Source organism: Poecilia latipinna, unplaced genomic scaffold, assembly GCF_001443285.1.
Source record: "Poecilia latipinna isolate Pla-1442-1.1 unplaced genomic scaffold, P_latipinna-1.0 Scaffold4583, whole genome shotgun sequence".
Classification (NCBI taxonomy): domain Eukaryota; kingdom Metazoa; phylum Chordata; class Actinopteri; order Cyprinodontiformes; family Poeciliidae; genus Poecilia; species Poecilia latipinna.
The window spans coordinates 14961-21270 of record NW_015117199.1 but is presented as its reverse complement, the minus strand read 5'-3'; the positions used below and the strand labels follow the sequence as shown (position 1 = coordinate 21270).

General features: G+C 41.9%; 1 long non-coding RNA gene across 1 annotated transcript; it reads left to right on the top strand.

The window, feature by feature from the left end:
- Positions 1-282: 282 nt before the first annotated feature.
- On the top strand, positions 283-3914 carry LOC106942821 (uncharacterized). Its single transcript, XR_001423730.1, has 5 exons — positions 283-1457; positions 1493-1648; positions 2197-2340; positions 2632-2684; positions 3015-3914. It is a non-coding gene; the product is annotated as an uncharacterized LOC106942821 (long non-coding RNA).
- Positions 3915-6310: the final 2396 nt, after the last annotated feature.

Sequence of the window (6310 nt, the reverse complement as noted above, 5' to 3'; positions counted from 1 at the left end):
TTGGTTTGATAAGTGTCACAGTGGATCTCTGTCTGTCTCTCTCTCTCTCTTTCTCTCTCTGTCTGTTTCTCCCCCCTCCCCCCGGTTTGAACAAAGATCACGCTCCACTTCCTCCCTGTTACCTTTTGACCCCTGGAGGCGCTGCGCTCCAGTGGGATGACGTCTGCCTGAACCAACCGGGCAGCAGAGCAGCTCCTGACTGTTTGACTCTCTGGCTCCCAGTGACTCTGCTGCAGTGACTCACTCTGCGGGGCCTCTGGAGGCGGTGATGGAGGCCAGGGGCCGACATGCCACTAACATGAGTTTGTGAGCAGGTGGCTCCGGGTTTGCAGCTGAGCTAACAACCAGGCTGTACTCATGTGGTTCTGGTTTCATGTCCTCCTCTGCCTTGTGACTGATGAGACTAATCAGGTGGATGTAAACACTTCCCCGGGATCGGAGCGCTGTGATGGATTTGGCACCGGTTCCCATTCGGCTGTGGAAGTTTCAGGAAGTAGATGATTTAAAAACTTTTCAGGGCGTCAATAGATTTTCAGCCTTGGCTTTCGAAGCGCTGAATCTGGAATCGTTTTCTGATGAAAATGTGTCAGAAAATGTTTTTTTTCAATCTTCCCTTTTTCCTGAGGCGAGAAAGTGGAAAGTGTCCATTTGAACCTGAAGCACAAAATTAATCGGCTCATCTTTAATTGATTGATTGGTTTGGATCTTATTTGTTTATTGATTGGTTTCTATTGGGTTTTATTTGGCCTTCAGGATGAAGAGCATCATCTTCCTCCTCTCCTGCTCCCTGTAACGCTGCGGTCAGGTTCAGGCTTCTGACTGAGCGGGGTGTGAATACTTTCTGGCTGACTTGCTGCTCTGCCGCACATATCAGCTGTCTGTGCAAACCACAAATTTACATACGGCAGGCAGGGTGATGAAAAGAAAAACCGAGTGAACCCCAAGTGGTGACGAAAGGAACTGCAGCTGGAGATCCACAGAAAGAATCTAAAAATCATGTTTGATTATCAAAATTATGACTTTGAATCTCATAATTTAGTTTTAATCTCATAATCTGGATTACCCCAAATTGCTTCTCTCTCTCTCTCTGCTGCAGTGAGAAACAATCCTAACATGAGAACTTCATCCTGATTTGTTTTGTTTTTATGTATTTATATTAACAGTGGAAGCAGAAACTGTTTCTGGTTTGTTGTGAAGTGAAATGAAAGCAGCAGCAAAATGTTTCAGAGGAAGAGGTTAGGAAACCGCTCTGCATCATCATCACCACCATCATCATCATCATCATCATCATCATCATCATCATCATCTCAGAGGAGTTAAACCTTCACTTCACAGAAAGACAAAACCTCATTTCCTGCTTCTTCCTCATTTCACGTCGTCTTACAAACCGCAGTAGATTCTTCAGAAACCTGAGAAGGTTTCATCTCAACTGGATCTGGAGAAACGAAACGAAAAGAGTCAAATCCAGAGTCAAATCCAGAGTCAAATCCAGAGTCAAATCCAGAATGTGATGTTTAGTTTCTGACTTTAGGTTTTTGTGTTTCTGCAGGTCAGTGCCAGACGTCAGAGTTCTTCAGCTCAGACCTGGGGGTTTGTGTTCCCTGCACTTCCTGCAAGCAGTACCCCAAAACCCCGTCCTGCAACACATGTGAGCGTCTGCGCCTGCGTTTGCATCTGCTGAATATTCTAGAATACTGTAGAATATTTAACTTCTGCTCATAAAAATCACTTAAGGCTCCTTTAATCACAACATTTTAGATATTAAAACAATATTTTTCACTGTTTTTGTTTTTATGGAACCCCATTTCTGCCATAAAAGAAAAAATAAAAGCTGTGCTGAATGTCAACATTATAACTGTGAAGCTCAAAAATATGATCTTAAATCTCAAAATTAACTTTGTATCCTAAAATTTTGACTTTTAATCTAATAATTTTGAGCTTGTATCTAAAAATTACATTTTAACCTCAGAATTATGACTGAATGTTAAGATTATAACTTTATATCTGCAAATTATGACTTTTGATCTCATAATTATGAGATTGAAAGTTGATATTATGGCTTCCTGTTGGGCTTTTATTTTTCTTTCATGGCAGTAAGGGCCTTCCGTAGGAAGTGTTTATATGTATAGAAGAGACCAGGTGAGAGCCGCTGCTCTTCCTCCTCTTCCTCGGCGTCACCTCTCCGTCTCGCTGCAGGTAAGCCTCTGGAGGAGACGCCACACGTCTGGAAGCTGGCCGCCATCACCAGCTTCTCGGTCCTCGGCGTGGTTCTGATCGGCGCCGCTCTGATCATCGGAGTCATGATGCATCGACGCAAATCACACAAACGACCTCTGAGAGGTAGAACCCGATTTTAAAAACTTTTCTCCTCCAGCTTGATGTGGGAAACTTTGAATCTCAGAAATATGAAACTGAATCTCAACGTTTTTTCACTCATGATCTCTGTGAGGTAAAACTGGGTTTTTAAAACATTTCTTCTCCATCTTGACGTGAATCTGAGACGACAGAGCCGTGACCTTTGACCTTGAAACGTTTTTAAATGAACATGAACAGGGTGTGAAAACTTCCTGCAGTTATCGGTTATAATATTGCGATGATTTGAGCTCAGAGTTTATTTTCTGATTTCTACAGAACCCATCGAAGAGACGGCGGGGCCACTTTACCAAGCTTAAACAGCCGAATAGGTATTATTATTATTATTATTATTATTATTACTGTTTGCACCGTTTTACACTGTAATCTCTTTACACTGATGCTACGGACAGTTCAGTGGTTTGTGACTCAGAACTTTAATCTTAATCTGACTCCAGGATGAATTTTAACATCTACTGCAGAGCAAATCTGTTTTACACAAATATCATGTAAAATAATCTGTTTTATATTCTGTCATAAAATAAATGTCACTTTACGCCTGAACTGTTTGGCGCAAAGGGCTGAGACGATAAACTAATGATCATGTGTCTGTTTGAACCTGTTTTTAAGATGTTTTTTAATCGGCGGGTTCTCTTGCGCAGCCTCATCCCACTCTGGAATCAGATGTGACCGAACCACGGAGCCTGAGGAACCTCTGGACGACGAGCCGCATCCCGAACCTCGGGGCTGCGGCTCCGGCTGCAGACGGACCGATCTTTATTTATTGGACTGTTGGTGAGGAGATGAGCTCAGTTCTGAACGGGTCCGGCAGACAGCAGGCGACCCGCTGAGCCTCTGCTCACCTTGTAGGAATAGTAACAACGTTATACGCACTAGTTTGGTATCCTGTCCAGGAAATGTCTGTCTTTATTTTGCATTAACTGAGACTCCAACCTGGAGGCCCTTGGTGGGTTTCCAGACGTTTGATTCCGTTAAGACTTCGACTCGTGTTCTGGTGTGAACTCCGGTGACGTGGCAATGCGATGCGATGCGATGCGATACGGCCTCTAACTGCACACGTGAAGAAGACATACTGTTCGGCACATTAAGGCCATTTGAATGTAGCGAGCTTTAGGAGAAACGTCCCCAGTACGCACCGGCTGGACTGTCCTCATGCACTCTGGGCCAGGCTTGCAAAGGGCTGACAGGCAGTAGCCCAGAGCGCCACGTTTAGGGGGCACCCCCCAAAAAGTTTTTTTTTTTTTACCTCATATTAAACGCAGGCGCTCATTTTGCATGTGGAGTTTTTTAAATATTGTTTTTTTTTTAATAGTTTGAGCAACACTCAAATATTAAGATGATGAAGTTGCATCTTTTTGGACCAACATGGCGCCCCCTGCCAGATGTTTTTACCCAACCAACCAGCAGTTTGTACCTGCTAATTTGTCAGTGTTTGTTAGAGTCCCCCAGTGGCATTTAAAGGGCCGGTGTTAAAAATATCCTGCTGTATCTTTCCATCATGTTACGTTTTCCCACGGAATGTTGCTTCAATTCTTTCTTGCATGTTTGTGAAATCCTTCAATCACCATGGCAACCATTCAGCTGTTAAAACACCTGGGTGGACCTAGCCCCGCCTCCTCCCACTCGGCTCCTTCAGACTAGCCAGCAGCAATTAGCAAACACGTCTTATAGGAGCTGCTGCTCAGAGCAACCCTGGTAAAAATGTTGTTAAAGGGGAGCCATGTTGGGATGACTTCCTGGAGGCGGAGCTTCAGAAAGAGCAGGAGCTTCTTAAAGAGACAGAGGCCCAATTTCAAGGCGTTAAATCAGGAAGTCCAATTTCTTTTAATACCATTTTTATACCAACAGGAGTTAGTTATTTACTTACTAACTTGATGATGCTACGAAATAGCATTATGTGGCAAGGAAATGCATAACCCTCCTTTAAATTCCTTTTAAGACATTCACAGAAACTTTCATTAAGAGAGAAATAAATAAAATTACATCCAAACTAATTATACTATTTTTGAGTTATTTTCATGGAGCAAAATAATCCCTGACATTCCTTAGGGGGCGCTGTATTTTGTAATTTACACCTGTAACAGATTTGTTATTTTTATTATTTTAATTTTTGGGGGGTTTGGGCTCCAAACCGGTCTCCAGCCCAGGGGCCCCTATTCCTCTAAATCCGGCCCTGTTTTCACTGTTACTGCATCTCCAGAGACCAACAGACTGTTTGTTAATGACTTTTTGGCTCGTTCCAGCGCTGTTGTTCTGTTTTTACTGTTCCTGACTGTCAGAAGAGGCTGCTCACATCCGCGTCTCGGCGCTTGCAGGACAGGATGCGTGAAACACTAGACACTCACTCCAAACTGCTAACATGTGGGAATGCTGCGAGGAATGCGCTGCGGAGCGGGAAATAACCTACAGTGTTTTAGTTGGAGCTCCTCCTCGCGACCTGGACGCTCTTCCCACATGTTTCTGTGACTTTACGGCTAAAAGCAGCAAAATAAACGTGTCAGAATGGATTTATTCACTTCTATACTAGATTTTCTATCGGATTGTAACAGACGTGGTTTTTAAGAACTGTTGAGCTAATTTCAAGGTAGTTTTTAACTGCATTGAGGAATCACTTCACAAATAGTTTTTTTATTTTTTTTTAGAAGATGTGTATATTATTTATTTTTATAAGCGTCTCGCAGCGCAGCAACACACCGACTGTGAGGAGAGAAGTGCATTTCAAAGGGACTCCAGTGAAGGTTTTTAGTGAAATGCTGCAGAGCGATAACTAACACTTTGCTTTTCTTCTCCTGCTCCGTTTCTTCCTTACATGCACTGGCTTCTCTTACTTCAATCCTTTGTGTAGCAAATATATTTTCACAATAAAACTGACAACTCTGTGGATGTTTGTTGTGTTTTCATTCAGAAATATTTAAAGTTTTGTGCTGTTTGCTTGGATTTTTGGACTGTTGGAGGAAACGGCATGAGGCACAAACCTCAGGCAGGGATTCGAACCCAGAACCTTCCTGCTGTGCAGAATGACGTTTCATTTGTTCATATTTAATATTTTAGCATAAATTCAGTTTCTGTGAATATGGGTGGTTCTAGATGGGGCCCAGCAGGGGGCCAGAGCCCCTCTGCTACAGAGATAATACTAGATTCATTTCTTATGACACATTCTGGCAAAGAAACTGTTGCTGATTGGTTCCTTGGACTAATTATTTTTTTTATCCTCTATGTTTTACTTTAACAATAAAATAAAAATTAAGCTTCATTTTGAGATCTGGAGCCACAAGAGGCTCTTTGTCTCACGTCATTTATTAAACAATCATAAATACGAGAAAAACTTGAATAATTATAATCATAGTATGATAGAAACTTTATTCATCCCTTTGGGATTTACCCTCAGGGAATTTGTAGTTCAGTCTCCCACAGAGCACCAATACATCAAATTCTTAAACAATTTTTATTTTTTAACATTTAGCCTGATTCTATAGTTCCTCTATTTCTATTGTACTCCTGTTGGCCAGTGAGGAGCTGAAGAGTTGATGAGGTTGAAGCACTGATCATTCAGTAAATGTTGCTTTTATTAGATATTATTTCATGTTTCTCCCACTGAAGAAACATTAAATGAGGTCCGAACAACATTTTCATCAGAATTTACAACCTGCATATAGTATAATAATAATAATAGACAGTCATAATGTCCCAACCCAACGCCCAGTCCGGACCGGACTTCCTGTCCCCAGGACACATTTATATAAACAGGAAGTCGCATCATGAACCAAAGAGTCTGAGTGTCTGTTTCCAACGGCAACAGGTTTCTGAGGTATTCCATACATGAGGTCAGAGGTCATCAGTCACATATAAAGGCAACAAATATAAAAAACTGAATTAAAACAGTTTAAGAACATTTTTGGTTGAGATCAAGTCAAAAAATGTTTAAAACATGTAGAAA